This window comes from Melanostigma gelatinosum (genome assembly GCF_949748355.1).
Source record: "Melanostigma gelatinosum genome assembly, chromosome: 12".
NCBI lineage: Eukaryota > Metazoa > Chordata > Actinopteri > Perciformes > Zoarcidae > Melanostigma > Melanostigma gelatinosum.
The window spans coordinates 11,449,058-11,466,099 of record NC_136645.1 but is presented as its reverse complement, the minus strand read 5'-3'; positions in this window follow the sequence as shown (position 1 = coordinate 11,466,099).

Here is a 17,042-nt window from a genome sequence, read left to right as displayed (position 1 = left end):
ACGTTTAAACACCGGTAATTTAACCATTGACGTTAACGTTAGCTGTAGCAAGCAGTAGCTGAACAACTGTCGGCTGAGCACAGATTCCGTAGAACGTTAACGTTGACGTTATAACGTTATAAGGTAACGTTAGCGTTGGTCTAACGTTACATGTAGGTTGTACAGTCATGGTGACTTTTTACGTGCATTTGTATTAAGTAGTTTTAACTGTCACAAGTACAATTTGAGGTACTTTCTTAAGTATTTTCATTTTATGTTACTTTATACTTCCACTCTACTACGTTTCAGGGCGACATATTGTAGCGTTACCTTTTACTCACTAACTAACGTTAGTTAACGACTTCACAATTTAAGAATTTTGCATATCAAATATGTTATAAAATGTTAAAATATGATTTAACTACCCAATTTACTAGTTTATATAACTTAGCAGGTAAAATGAGCTCCACCTCCAGCAGTTACAACATTAAAATGCTGCATAAGTTGCATCACTAATGCTGATCTAAGGAATACGAATAAAAACGTTTTAAAAGCTTAAACAAAGTTAATCTGTATAGTGTATGCAGGGTATAATAACTTTATCAAAGGATGGATTATGATATTTAAAGCTGACGTGACCTGTAATTTAGAGCTGAAACAATAAATCCATTAATCGATCAGGCTTTTGACAGAAAAATGATTATGCAACTATGATAACCAATTAATTTAAGTAATTTATCAAGCAAAATGCCAACCGTTATCTGGTTTCAGCTTTTGAGGATTTGCTGCTTTTCTTGAATATCTTTGCACCGTTAGCGTCACCTCTGGGCTGTAATGGGAATCTTAAACATAAATGGGAAAAGATCCAAAGAACTGTAATTGCTTACTTTCCAGCAATCCCCATTTCCCCCCATGTCCTCTGGGGCCCATTGTCCAACCAGCAGCACCATGCTCCTCCTGCTCTGCCCATCACTGCTGCCCGGCTGCGAGATCTTCTCATCAGCGTGACTCTGAAGACTTGAGCTCAACACATTCCTCTTGTTTGCATCAAATACACGACACACATGCAGCATATGAAGTGGGTGAAAACACCCTTTCTCTTGATCATACCTACACCAATTGTCGATACATAATCCAAATAATCCGAAATAAACTTGCTCACCTCTCAAATTTAGACACCGGACAGGAAGCAAATCTCAGTTCATATTTTCTGACGGTACCCGAAATGAATAACAATTAATCTTAAGCGCAATAATATTGATTCATTTATTGTTAACCTTGTTCTAGAGTGATTCGTGTCACGGGAAGGTACAGCAATTGACTACTCAAGGAAAACATAGAATCTAAATTGCAAAAAAGGAAAGAGAAATGCACTCCCTGCATTGATTTGACTCTCTCCCTTCACTAGCCATAGGGCCTGCTGCAGAGAAGCACCCTCAGCACGGTGCTGCTATAGCAGGCTCCATGGTGGGGATGGTGTGCTTCTGTTAATTTGCAGTGTTTATCTTACACCAAATATTGCACAAAGTATTATGAGCTAGTAGCCCCCTTTCTGCTGTAGCAGTGGCCTCCCACACAACTGCTTTTGTCACACAGACTCCAAATGTTTTGAGGATGGTCTGCTTAAGGCAGATCCACAGCAGTATTTGATATTCCTGTTTCAAGGGATATTCAAAGCAATAGGAATGTCATTCCTGATTCTTCCCTTGACTTCACTTGTTTTTTTGCCAGGAAATGTTGGCCCACTAACCAGTGGTTGTACTGTAATTAAAATAACTTTCAACATTAAACACAGATGACCTCCACTTGGCTCATGTGCATTCTAAAACCAATTCGATACACCATTGATGATTGGCCCAGTGTGTGAAGAGACTGGACACTTCTGAATTTTGTTGATATTTTCATATATATTTTGATATTAAAAGTGTTGTGTTGCTCAGTGTGCAATACATTGTTTTTAAATTACAATTGTGTCAGTTTTTAAAAACAATAAACGTCAATACTGTTGCAAATTTAGTATTTTCTCTTCTTTTTGACTCATGTCAATAGTGTGCTGGCTGAATGTGTTGTTGAATCATGTATGATTATTATGTATGTGCCTGTAGACTGAAACGTTGCTGTATTTCTCGAGAGAAAGAATTGTATTGTAGTTTAGCAACGCGTTTGCTGCGCAACACAAGTTGCAGGTCGCAGTGGTGATCGTTCCTGTTTTAATTAACAGATAGGAAACAGGTGCGCGTTTCCAGCCAGCACGCGTTAACCCCGGCTTTGAACGCGACCTCAGCCATTTATAACCGACGATCTTGGTTCTCACAAGCTCCTACGAAACAACGTTTTGGGTTCAAGATGTTCGTCTGGTTTTGTATTTTCGTTTTTGCTGCCTCCGGTTGCTTTGTAAGTACCGGGATGACCGGTCAGTCACACAAAGTCCCGGTAAACAGCACCAAGGTTGTGAGCGCAGCCCAGTTCGCTGTGCTTGAATTCAACAGAGCCAATGTAGAAGAGCAGTTTGCTTACAAAATTGTGAACATAACATCGGCCAAAATGCAGGTAAAACTTAATCCTGGAGTCCTGCATTTGATACCATAAACATTATTCCCATAATGAGTGTGTTTCCTGTAGGTTGTCTCGGGAATAAACTACATCATGGACATGCTGCTGGGACGTACAATGTGTAAGAGAATCTACACGGCTGACAGTGAACCGTGTGTGTTACACTTTAACCCCAAGGTAAGTATTTGGTGTGGCGCGTAACGCACAAAAAAGTCACCCTTAAACCCAATGCAAGTACAAATGTGCTCCTTACTTGGCCCCTGTGCAATGTGTTGGTGTGGGAATTAAAAGGATGCACTCATTTGCTTTTTATTTCAGGAACTTCAGTGCCACTTCGTCGTAACAGAAATCCCTTGGGAAGGTTCTCGTGCACTTACTCTAAATAAGTGTGACCCATATAATCATTGACTGCTGTTCTGATTGCTGCTGTTGTTGCCAAGTAAACCGTTTTAACTGAACAGTGTGTGTGTGTTTCATAAATGGAGCTTTTTAATATCCTGTCCACACACCCTCTATGTTCATAAACGCGTGATTTCATTGGCTCCCAGATATGCCACTTGTTCTAACGCTGAGTTTGATAAATTCAGTGACCTGCACTGCGTTGTATAGGGCATGTAAAATGGCATAATTATTCCAGTGAGTGACCGGGGGCAGCTTTACTGTGCCTCATCTCTGTGTGTGTCCTGGCAGCTGTAAGGCTCTGGTTGCGTGTCAAGCTTGGTCAGACACATGGCTGCTAAATGGAGACGAGGCTACACCTCTTCACACTACAACCACGGTCTCCAGAAGGGCTGGGCATGGAGGATTACAGGCATTTTCAGATTACTGCTGTCTACTGCTCTGACCCCCTTTTTTTCTTTTAACAGGCGGAATAGATGGTTCACTGATAATGTACAGCGAAACAGGCAATGCATGGGAGGAATTATGTCAAATATTGTGTAAGAGTGTGTAGTTTGTTTGGGGCAATACTGCCATATATCGATATTTGATCTACCACAATTTCAGGAGTTTTTCCTTGACCATATTTTTGCATCACTTAAGAGAAGGAAATGGTAAAAACTGATACAAATATGATTTAGTTGTTAAAATAGCAGACATTGCTAAGTGGTGTGGGGCTGCGTCTGTTTGGCTTTGATTACAGTAAACTGCCGCATGGATAAGCGGTACACACACACACACACCCCCCCTCTCACCCACCCAGCCCATAATGTCTCTAATCAGGGATGTCTTAAACAAACTGAGCAAAACATAAAGAATTGGCTGGTGCCATGGATTAGGTAGCAGGGGTTAGGAATGTGGGGGAAGGGGGTTACTCCTCAATGTAGGATGACTAACATCGAAGCTCTGGTGCCCGGAGTATGCCCTGTCCATCTGCCATTCCACTGACACACTAACAGGTGCGTGTACGCAGATACACGTGTGTTTTTCTGTGCACACGCTCGCATACGCCACCCCGCACTCTGGCCCTACCCCTGTCCTCACTTAGCCTGGGCAGCAGATGGTGAGGGGCAAGGCCTGTAGCCCCCCTCCCAACTCCAAGCCACCAGCCCATCACTCCCAATTCCCCCCCCCCCCCCCCCCACGAACACACGAACACCACCCCACCCCTCTTTGTGTTGTTGAAGAGCCTGAGTGTTGAAAGGCGAGCCCCAGCTTGTCTCCACCCCCCCACAAATCCTTGGCTGGCTGCCATTGGCGGGACTCAGTCAGGTGTCCTAATGCTTCAGTTAGGGGAGGAAACGCTGGTTAATCTGCCCATCGCGTGCCACCGGCCATGGCCTGGCCTCTTTGTGTCTGGCACCCCTCTGATCATTCCCTCCACCCCTTCATCTGTCTTCCCCCCTTCTCTTCCAACCCAGTTGCTCTACCCCAAGACAGTGTCATCCTTTCTTAAAGATCATCCCTCTTCCTCTTGGGATGGGTTTTAACGGCATCCTTTAGACAAATCCAGTCGTTTTGACAGGTTTGAATAGCTCATGGTTGATGGATTGAACTATTCTATTATCCCATCAGTCAATAAATCCTTCTCTATTTTGTGCTGACTCATCTCAGACATCCAGAATACCTTCAAATGCAACTTACAGGAAAACTGTTGCTGTTGAATATTACACCATTCTTACACAACAGTACAGGCCTTTCAATGCCTTTTTGGTGCATACCATGTGTTGAGATATGTATCTCCAACCATGATCACTGCCCGCTTTGTCAATCCCAAGTTACAGTAAAACACTGTGACATATTGTATTTCATCAAAGTTGCTCCTAAAGGAATAATTGAAGTTAATACAAAATTGCTCCCAATTAAATCGGCGTATTAACTCATCGATGTAGTGTAATCCACTATTTGAAATGCTCTATGTCTCGCGTAGCTATGTCTTTTTGTTATTTCGGTGTTCCATATTTTGCTCTTGATCGTTCATGCATCGTCACACAGGTGAACGTCCAGCTCATGATACAGAAGCAGCAGCATAATGTACTCCTGAAGGTCCAAAGCTCTTGTTTGGATGAAGGACGCTTAGATGCTTCTTGCAGGAGGCTGATATGATGTGATTGCATAACCAGAGAGAGGTCATTACCATTTCACCCCTGCTGACCTTCTTTTTGATTGACCCTGGGTTTGGTCACCGCTTCAGAGCACAGGCAGGAGTATAAGGTCAGAGTTCAAAGTATCATCAGCTGTGCTGTCATGGAAACAGCAGCGTTTACTCCTCTGATGGTCAGTTTTAATCCAAGGACAGTGGTTCATTTAAAACTACGGTTTCATTTGCTGTTATTTTGTCTCACCTTTGAAAGGTTTTGGTGTTTACTTCTTTTTAAAGCTCCAAAATTACACTTGTTCTTTAATGTGGCTACATCTTAAGATGTTATCCTTTTGGACTGAAATCCGATTTGGAAATATTGAACACAGATGTTTCTAATTGTCTCTATTGTAGTACTGATGCTTCAGGTTGTTTTGAGGGTTATGTGGCTGTACATTTGCCCAGTTGAAGTAGCATTGTGAACGGCTCGTTACATTTGACAGATCACTAGTTCTTTGTGCTTGTGCTATTTTTTTTGTAGTTGACATGTTTTCTTGGGGTTTTCCTCATGTGCTATACAGCAAAGCACACATCTCCTGTCTTCAGTATTGTGACCAAAGCTTCAGGAGCCGCCATTGTGGTCAATCGAAACACACCCGCGGTTTGTTTTTCCGCTTCCTGTTTGTGACCGTTGTGAAGGGTTTCCTTGCAATCAGTGCTGCGGCAGGCTGGGGGGAGAAAATCAATACTTTCAATGTAACATGCGGCCAATGGAATAAGGGAATGATTTATGTAGGGATGGCGACTCCCTGAATCAGATGGGATTTGTGTTTGGTGGCCGGATGAGTGGAGGGGAGGAGGAGGACGGGTGGCACAGAGACCCAGAGCAAGAAGAACTAGAAAAGGTTAAAAAAAAGTGTGGTTCACTGCTGTTGATCCTGGCACCACTCCTCTCCCTTTCCCGCTGTCCCTCTCCTCTCTTTTCATCTCTCAAACACACCATGCTCCCTGACTGTCCCGCTTAATCTTCGCGCTGTATTATCATGAAACTGAGACCGACGGGATGCACACAGACACACGCCAGGAGTTTAGCAGGTTGTGGACCACCCGCCAGAAAGGGCATATGCCCCATCTCCTCTCCAGATTTATGGGAGCATGTTAATATCACCGTGCAGTCAGAGAGGACGAGATAGAGGCGAGGGGTGGGGAGGGGTGGGGAGATGAAATGTAGAGGGAGAGTGTAAGAGCCTTGCAGACAGACAAGGCAGGAGGAATGAGAGCAGGTCTGCGAGGGAACGAGGCTGAGAGTAAGTCTTGGAAAGAGACAGAAAGACTGAAGTGTGGAGGCGGGAAAGAGCGCGAGAAGCGAGGACATAACAAGCATAGAAAAATATCTGTGTGTGTGTTTGCTTTATTGCAGTGGCCCCACCTACCCCTCCATCCTGTTAAGGAGGCACAGTCCTAAGGAGGAGGGGTAGGATCCCCTCCCTCAGCCACCGACACGCACACACACACACACACACACATGCTCTCTCCCTGGCTCATACACACACTCTGCTCCGTGAGGGAGCAGTCGCTGAAGAGCTCTGGATAGACCATGCGTGGTTCTGCAGGTGTCCCACCCTTCTCTCATCACATGGATGCTTTAGAAGGTACTATTTCCATTTGTTTCTGTCTCCTTTTCGTCACATTTCCCAATTCTTCAGTTTTCTTAGGTTTGCTATTTTCTCCTTCTTCGCTCGAAGATTTCTTCCCTTCATTGTTTGGAGTAATCTGTGAGCCGCTGCTGCTTATATGTTTGTGTGAGATTACATGTGCGTTTGTGTGAGGCTGAATGCATGCTTGCATGGTTGTTTACAAGCTCTACTGTAGCCGCTGATCTGACAACTTTAGTAGAGTGGATCCCATTAGCTACATGTGTTTCACTTCAATTTTATTATCTTGTAATGTGATGCTTCATTTAAAACTAATTTGATGGGGGTTGTGGCTTTGGCCGCCTGTTGTATTGTTTAGTCTGGCATTTTATTATTTTTATTGGCGCTCAACTCTTCAAGGTGGAGGGAGACAAAGCGCATCATGAATGCTCTGTGTACACCCTCTTATATGCGTATTCATGATGTTTGGGTAGAGGCTTTCAGTCTCCTCGAGTCGAGTAGAAATACATTTTTACAATAAAAGTGAAGTTTTACGCTTTTTTCGGGTGTGATAGTGATGATGGTGAGTGTGAAAGAGTTGGAGATGGACAGAGAAGAGTTTTTCAGGTGGTTAATGCTTGACACATTACCCAGACTTTGTTACAGTCGGAAAAAAAGAAAAGTCAGTTGAGTTGAGTTGTGGCCATGCTGCATATTCCTCTTTTCAATCATAAAAAAGGAGATTTGTGTGTCGCAGAAAAGATAATTCGTAAAGGCCAAACCAGAATATATGCTTGGTTAGAGAGAAATGAGGGCGATGGCAGCAAAAGAATGGCTAATAATCCGGTAACGTGGAGAGAGTGAGAGCACATGTCTTGCATGTAACGTGCTGTATTGGAGAATACACCCCTCTTCTGCTGATACGAGAGATGGAATTACAGGAGCAATACACTCTAATGTAGAACACATTTACTATGGACATTTTATTTCTATATGCAACAGAATCATACGTTGTAAATGTGTTTTAAGTCTTCGTTTACTGGCCGTTTCATTTGATGTGACACATTTCCAGGGATGACTCGGCTAAAATGCTTGCCTTATTTTGGTTTTGTCTGAAGACATTTGGTTCACTGTCCTAGCTGGTTGTTTGCTCAGGACATAATAATGACCGTACAGTCTGTAAATGTCTTTTAAAAATGTCTTTTAAAAATAATAATGTTGAAGTTTTCAGGGCAGTCCTACTCTTATTGTCTATCAGTAACATTCAAATTGTGTCCAGGTCATTACATCCCCGTTTGGAAATCAAATTGGTGACCATTTGTTCAAACAGACCTGACAATTAATCTCCAAATCCATCCTGAAAATCGGTTCCTTCCACAATATCTCCCCCTCATCCCTTTTCTTCTGCTCTTCCTTTAGGTTAAAGCAGTGCCCCCCCCCCTTTTTTCAGGCTTATATTGACCTGTTAATAGTATTATCCACAGAGCGTGTGGCAGGGCCAGGGTCACATCCCTCTAGGGTTTGGATGGTCAGCCCTCTGGCCACGGTTTGGCCAGAGAGCGGCCAATAGGACCAAAGCTGTGGTCATCCTTCAATCTAGCTCCTTTCATAGCAGAGGTCACACGAGTCAGAGGGTAATAAGTTTAACCCCTTGAGGGGTGAGGAGTCAAAGGTCACAAACAAGGCAATGGAGAGAAGGTGTGCATCATCAATCAGTGGCACTCCTGGTTATATCTGTGCATATCGATGACACATGCTCGTTTCTGCCAATCTCATTTGCATGGCTTGCTAAAACACAAAGGGCAGCCATTATGACCATAAAAAAGTGACCAAAAATAGCATTGGTATTGTGAAAGAGGTTGTGCAATGTCAGTGGACTGGCTATATGTGGACTGGTTGTACGCGTTTGTTGCTCGTGCATGCTACACCCTTAATACCATGCTGCATTGAATGTGAAACACTGAAAATTACTTTTTCTTGTAAGGGAAAAATAGTCATCATTTTTTTATTAAAGGCTGAATGTGAATTGATCATAGGTTTATTTGTATAGGTGTGGCCTCGTGAGTTCCTTTCCACAATCTTGAGCTGACATACATTGTCTCGGCCTCACAGGTTTCTTTAAATACATGTAATTATTCCCCCATGGGGTGCTATTAAAATAATCTCCTACTATGATACTGTGACATTTTCTTAAATTCTACCGCAGATGAGGAAGTGTGTCCCTCCTTGTAAATCTGAAATGGTGCGGTGCTGATGTTTCAGCTTCTCCCAGAGGTCTTCTCTCCCTGGCTGATGTTAGCGATGTGTCAGCATTAAGCTAGGCCTGCCTTGCTAGGCTGCTGGGGCCGTGGTGGCGACCAGCCCAGCCTGGCCACAAGCCAGACCAGACATGTCTTGGCACCAGACAACAGAGACATGACAGGATCAAGGATGGGGGGGGAAATATGATCATAGACCATGCAGTATTGCTGATGCATAATACCAACACAGTACACAGGAATGTATGTTATGCACAGTCCTTAAGGAATTTAACTATTTTTTATATTTTTTATTCAACAGTGCACGGTGCAAGAAACGATGGGAGGGAGCAGGGGATGAAATAAGACATGCACAAAGATCCCCGGTCTGACTCCAAACCAGGATGTGGTAACTACAAGGTATGTTCTTCCGCCAAATGAACCACCACGACGGTCCTGATGTGTATTACTTTAAGGAAGGCTCCACACGCACATTACATTATATGGGTTGTGGTGCATATATGTTAAACTCGGCACGCTCTAGGACTTGTGCATGCCATTAAATGTGTGAACAAGAGAGATGTTGCTCAGTCAGCTATTGCACTGACAGAGACCATCAATCACAAATGCATGGTGAGCCGCATTGCTCTTTTGCTGGTCCCTCAAGTCCTTTTCTCTGGGCTGGAATTACACAGCGTTTTTTGCCTGCAACACTGCATTTTTCTGGACTTTGTCTTCACCCTGCACCGTAACTCAAGCAACACATTTGTGCGCTGCCATGTCTTTTTAAACTGACGAGAGGTGAAGTTTTATAGTGCAACTTATAAATCAGCCCGATATATTGTACACCGTTTCTATTCGGATTTGATTCATAGTCGCAGTGAAATGTGCACAGGGGGAAGTCCGTAATGTTTGTGGTTTCTACACTGTCTTAAAATAACGGCATAAGTACAACATAGGTTATTGAAGGCCCTTCCCTTGCTGCAACTACTGTGAGCCTTTTATTCGTCTCGCAACAAGGCTTCTCCATGCCTGCTTGACATCTTGTTTCCCTGCATGTACCTGATGTCAGTTGTTAAAGAACGCAATATGAACTCCGGTACCCTTTTCTGTTGTCCTTATGTTTCACCAATATTGTCAATAGGTACATTCTTCCGATGTATTTTCCCTTTTACCATTTTGTATATCTTATTAGGTCATTTCTATGATCTCATAAAACTCCCTCATTTGCCGTTTTGAATTATGTAGAACATTTTAAAAGAACACTTCGTCAAACAAAGCAATTAACTATTAGCTCTATATGGGCAAAAGCCAGCTGTATTTGATAGATGAACGTTGAGACCTTGGGCTTTGGATAAGACACGAGTATGCTGAGGGCTACGGTTTTGGAGCGCGTGTGATAATCAGCAGGTGGACTGGTTGTTGTTGTGATAAGAGCAGGTGATTGATCAGGCGGTCAAGGTCCTGTCTTTCAGACAGTTTGATCAGCTGAAAGGTTCACTTCATATTTATCTCCTGAACTAAGCAGACAACTTACCACGTGTCTGTCGGTCTAAAACTATTCATGAAGGTATCGAGTAGTCGAAAATAAAATCGAGAAAAGATTATCAAAGGAATGAAACGTTTAGCTGTATTGTAAAGTGTCTATTAAGACACCTGCAGATGTGTCTTACTGAAGTGATGCAGTGGCTGGGTTGTCAAGAAATGCTCTTTGTAAAGGTCACATATTACTGCTTGCTATGTTGCGATGCGGCCAATAAAACAGCCCATAGCTGGCCCTGTGAAACATGCATTCATGACAATGTTTTATCAAGGGTTTTATCCTCACAATTGAAAATATATCATTTCAAGAATCATAAGATAATCTTATAGCCTCGTTTATGAAAGTGTGAAACTACACACTTAAGTAATGACTTAACCACAAACTCATAATTCATTATAAACTCACTATTTAAACTCTGGTGTTTTCCTCCAGCTAACAAAGGAGCAGAAAAGACTCTTCATCAGAGAAAGAGCTAAACCTTTGAATCAAATTTATAAAGCAAATTGAAAACAAAGATTGCTGAAATTCAATATTTTGTGTTCCATGTGTTCTTACAAGTCTTAAATGATCATATTACGGGAACTGAATATATTTAAGTTTCATTCAGAGAACTATTTTACAACTGTGACCCATGTTTAAGAGAATAGAGGTGATATTCTATTGTTGTATCTATTGATTTTACTCGATATATGATTTGGTGATACTGTATTTGGGTAAGGGGAGAAGTTGATGAGATGGCAAGGCCTCATTCAGTGCCGGTGCCGTTTGTTAAATCAAGGTAATGAAGAGGGACCATGAAATGACCAAAGGCCGATAACATAATGTTCCCTTGGAACAGGCTAGTCGTCCACTGGGCCTAAATCGACTCCCCACTCATTTACATGAGACATAAATTCACATTTAAATGGCAGAAAATTGCTTGGGTGGCTGATACACTGGGGCATATGAAATTATAATTGTAGTCAGCCGCGTGTATGTGTTTGTGTGTGTGTGTGTGTGTGTGTGTGTGTGTGTGTGTGTGTGTGGGTCGGTGGGTGGGTGATATAAGACTGAAGAGATGTGTGGGGGAATTATGTGTCCAATAACTGAGATGGGATGTAAATATGGAATCAGGACAGCCAGTAGTCTGATGTGCTACCGGCCCGTTTCATCTGAGACTGCAATGCAGGGGCTCAATGGCGGCCAGTCCCACACCGAACGGATGGCAAATCAAAACAGGTCTCCATAGTACTATCGAGAAGTGTTTTATATGACGTAACTGGTCTATGCTGCTGATTATTTTTCTTGATTATTCGCTGTGAAATCACATGACTGTAAAATGTCAAACATATTTCAAAAATATTTGAAAATGTCCAAGATGATGTCTCTAAATATCTTGTTTTGTCCCACCAACAGTCCAGAAACCAAAGACAATCTCTAATGAGAAAAACGGCGAATCCTCCCATAGGAGAGGTTGGAACCAGAAATTGTTTTGTATTTTTTTGCTTTCAATATTGATTTGCTGATGAATTTTCAGTCAGTCAAACAATCGACCACTTGTTACAGCTGTTAAGATTAGTAATCCTGGTTTATAACCGCGTATGACCACTGACAAAAAACACAATCAATCCGAACTCTGAAACATTTTCACTTCAGTTTCATATGATACACATTCGACCTGTTTTCATGTGCGTCTCATTGTCCTTGTAGTTGACGTAGCATAAATGACTTGCTGCCTTTTACTCAAAGACATTGTGCCCCCTCCTCATCCTACTATCCATCTTTCCCTCTCTTTCTTAGTGCAGTTTTTTTCCTTTCACCCCTCCTCTAACGGAAAGGCTGGAACAAATACACACGTCACATCAGTTCATGGAGATCCCAATTGTTTTTAGCCAGTGTGCACCTCTAAGAGGTCTATGGGTTGCCTGTGTTTCTCAGCATGGCTTCGTATACGCAACCCCGACCTCACACAACCCTTGCGCACCATGCTGAACATGCACTCACATTTACAGACTCATACATCGTACATGAACATTGCATTTCTCTGTGTTCACTCTCACACACTGTTTTCTATCTAAATCTCACCACATGTCATTCAGTCCAAACTGGACCATCAACACACAGTACAATATGGCTCAGCAGGAGGCCCCTTACAGACCTGTTTCATAATTTGAGCTGCTCTGTCTATTGTATCGGCCTCCTTTGATAAATTTACCTCCGACTGATACAATGCGTCAGTCTTTTTGTTCGAGGAAGACAATTGCCTGCAGCGAAGGTCCTGGCCCTTAGTGAAGTGCTGAAGCTATTGGGCACAAAGGTCATTTTTGCTCTTAACATTAGATGACAGCTAACGGAGCAGACAACACTGTGAAAGGATGGCGACTAAAGTTCATATGATGATATCATTATTTTATTGTTCAGAGCTATATGTGGAAGCCAGTAAAGCGTAAAAACTAATTTGTAACTGAAGACAACGAGTTGTGGTTTGAGTAGGTTGTCAGTGTCAGACCAGTAATGTGCAGCAGGATCTTGACAGGCAGAATACAACGTAAGACCATTTTGGTTTATTTATTTATTTGGCCATTAAACGTATTTCATTACAAATGCATTCACAGTTACTCTTATTAAAGTCTTTAAAGACACCTGTTTTGCATGTTTCTTTTTGAAAATTCAAATTGTGTGGATTACAAGCACAGCTATTGTTTCGCAAAAGCGTTCAACTTGGACAGCCTTGAAATGTTTGCCTGAAAGGTGAGCCTCTGCTGAAGATGATATCACATGAGTGGAATCATCTTATGTTCTTCCTTAATAGCAGTGTTGCATGATTTCTATGGTAAAGTGTCGGGGGACAGGTTGGGGGGGGGGGGGGGGGGCTCATGATGTTGGGACAGATGGCATTTAGCTCTAGCTGTGCCGAGCTCAGTGGGACCCGAAGCTTAAGAGGTTAGGCCTGTCAAAACCACTCTGTTCATTCACTGCCTAACAAAGTGTGGACTGTCAGCCTGTTCCGTTTAATAAACTTAAGATTTTTCTTTTGTCAACGCCTGAGCAACACTTTGCAACTCGATGACCTGAATATCCAAACATCCAACATGCACCTCTGGCTACAGACTTTCCAAAATGTGTGGAGATGAGTGTGATTCTGTTAGTTAAACTGCAATAGCTGTGTTTTATTAATTAAGCACAGTGAGGTTGGCTCAAGAGGCTTTTTCAGCAAGCTTTATGCATGACCATGATAAAAATGTCAACATATTAATGGAACATTTTTTGTTAAAATCCAGTATTACGTGACTTTAAAAAACTGAAATGATAAAAGGCTAATCAGTAGCGTCTGTATATCATATTTCTGATACACCAGTGCAACAATTCTCAGCGTTAATATGACATATAATGCATTTTTGGGCATTTCCTCTTCATTAGTTAGTTTACAGTGTGAAAAATCAGTTCCAAAGAATTATATTTCACCACAAGAGGGAGACATACTGTAACATGCGGAGTGATTCTCCGCCATACTGTACATTGTCCACACGGGACCACACTGCTGATCTGCACTCAAAACGCCTGAAACACAACAAATGCATACATGCACCAGAATAACCGAAGCTGTCATGTGATCGTGCAGATTTATTGAGTAAACATGTTTTCATTTTTGCCATCTCGCCTCCCCTCTCTCCCCCATCTCTCAATTTGTTTCAGTGCTTGTTGGGGTCAAAGGCTGAAGGCTGGTGAGTGGTGACCTGAGTGAGAGGCCTGGGTGCTATCTGACCTCTAAGTGGGTGTGCGGCTGACCCTGGAGGATACAGCTCAACAAAGGGAGGCACGTGCCTTGGCCCTGTCACCATGGTGACACGGGACCTTTTTGGAACGGTGTGTGTGTGTGTGTGTGGGGGGGGGGGGGGGGGGGCAGGGTCAAAGCTTGGTCTTTATTCTGATCTGTGTTAACCGTCTGCTGCCAATTTGCTGGTATATAAGAGCGTGCCCACCACAGAACAGGATATATGTTTTACCCATCTTGTGGGGACATACATCTGATTACACATTCATATTGTAGGGACTCACTTCCTTTTTGGGACGCAATGTGGACAACATTCATGTCCTCGTAATGTAAATCGTTACAACTTAAGGTGAAGACTTGGTTTAAGGTAAGGGCAAGGTTAAGGGTTAGGATCAGGCTGGTAGCGGTTAGGGTGAGTCTCCAGGAAATGAATGGAAGTCAATGTTATATCCCCAAATGTCGTGAAAGTGTGAAGAATCTAAGGACTGACTGGGTAATCTCTGCAGGCAACTGTGATGGTGCTTTAAATTCTCACAATCACCTGGAGAGATTCTGCAGTTTGTCTTGCCTTAAAAAAACTTGCTAATATAAACCCTTAAACTGTGTCTTTTTTCATCACAAACCATATAATGAAAAGTATGTTTCATCTTAGTGTCTTCTGCAACATGTAAGGAGGAGAGCCAACTGTTTCCCAAAGGTTGGTTCAAAAACTGTCTACAGATGTGAAATGGTGATCAAAGGGGATTTCACGCTCTAGCTTAAGGTAATGATCATTGCACAATAGAAGAGATGTTGCCATGACACACTTTAGCTTGATCTGTTCATGCCTCACTATTACAAGTCAAAACAATTAGTGGGTCTTTTAAAAGACTAAAAAGGGGTATTATTGAATTACAGTCCTGAATGAGGGCCAACAGGTGCAGTCCACCTGGAAGACGACATGTTTCACACTTTATACTTTGCCTCTTTGATGCTGTGCGAGCTGCACGCTCACCACAGATAGCCAGCACCACCCTGATCCTACAACAATCCTGCCATCCCCCTACAACACAGCGCTATACCTACCATACTAGATATTACTCGTCAGCTTCCATGTAATGTAATATTTGACACGTCTGCATTTTTTTTCTTCTTCATTGCCACAGTCGATCCTCCTGTCTCTGGCCTGAGTCCTTTCCCACGTTTACCCCTCCTCCACCTCTGCTTTTCCCGTCTCATCCCCTTCTCCTTGTGTTCTGCTGAGTTTTGGTGAAATCTCAGCTGGCAACTGTGAGTCGTTCACGAGCTGCTCTCACAATGGCCTCTGGGATTATGCTAAACACAGCGCCTCGGCTGCTCTCACCATCGACCGGCGTCAGCGACGCCCTTTGGAGCACACAGGAAAGAGATGGAGGGCTCTCAATGAAGATGTCACTGCAATTACACAAGTGCGTTTCACAGGCACCCTCTCTGTCTGCTCTTCCTCCTCTCGCATCCCCCTTCCCCACTTTTTGAAAAATGTCTTTTCGACAGTCTTTTGAAGTGCAGCCTCATCTCTTGCAGCTCGTTCATAATGCATGCCCACTTTGAATTAGCATGAATTCACTTTCCAGATGCTTCTGCTGCCATCTTGACTTACAATGATGTGTACTGTACAGTAGCTATTGAATTATTGTAGCATGAAAAGAATAATAATGGCTTGTTTTAATGAGTATTTTCGTGTCACTCATCTTACCACGAAGAGATGTTGCAGAGGGTCAAAATGTGTTGTGAACTCCTCACCTTTTGTTGCCCCTGCAGTGATGTTGGGGTGAAGGAAGAACTTTCTGATGTGGATGATACTGCATCAGGAACTGATTGGCTGATGCTCATTTGCCAACAGTACCTGATGCATTGCCTTCAGCATCGAAAGAAACGTCAGAGTACTGGCTCCTTTTATGCTCTGAAAAATGTACCTCACGAGTGAATTAGCCCTTTGTGTGTTGGGACACCAACACTTGTGCTTCGCCTCTGTGATTTGCAAGCATGCCTATCTCATGTGGTTTCCGGGGAGGAACAGGACCTAGGGGAATGTGCTCTCATCCTCTCTTTCATACATCTTGGATAACATCTTCTATTAATCTCTATAAACTACTTTGATTAATCAAGTGCTTTATCTCAATGTCTCCGTCATTTTTGTGCATCTGTTAAATAGCTTGCCAAGTAAAATAAACTTTTAGTGAAGAGTCAAGCCTTTGCGCAATTATTTGTTTGGGTCATCCATGTTTTATTTGCGTATTCTGTAGTTTATTCTTGCATAGTTTTGATGTGTTTAACCCGGTAAACGCTCTCTGATTGCAAGTTAAATACTCACTTTAAAGATTAAATGCTGGACTTGTGTCTTGGTAGAAAATAATCTGATTTCTGCCAGGAAAAGACATGAGTTTGACCCTGCACCTGCAGGGTATCGCACCATGCAGAATCTATCCGCAATCCTCATGTCATCCACACCCTGTGAGGAAAGGTCAGAAGGTCAGCATTAAAGGAGGCGGCACCGAGTCCATTTCTATCCACTTGTATCAGCAAGCAGTTGGCACACACACATGCCTACGCACACACAATAACTTGCTGTCTCTTCGCCCATGGGAAATCCAGGAAGCCATGCCAATTCCAGCAGATGTTCCTGAACTGCAGGCATCTTGTAAACACCATGAAATGTATTGGAGGCTAATGTAGTGGTTGCTGATGGAGGTCTTCAACACACGACTTGATTTTAACACCTGCTGCACACACATACTGTACATATCTCACACAGCATGACAGGGTATACATGTTACAACCCCAAAAGTCATGGAGGTTCATTCTT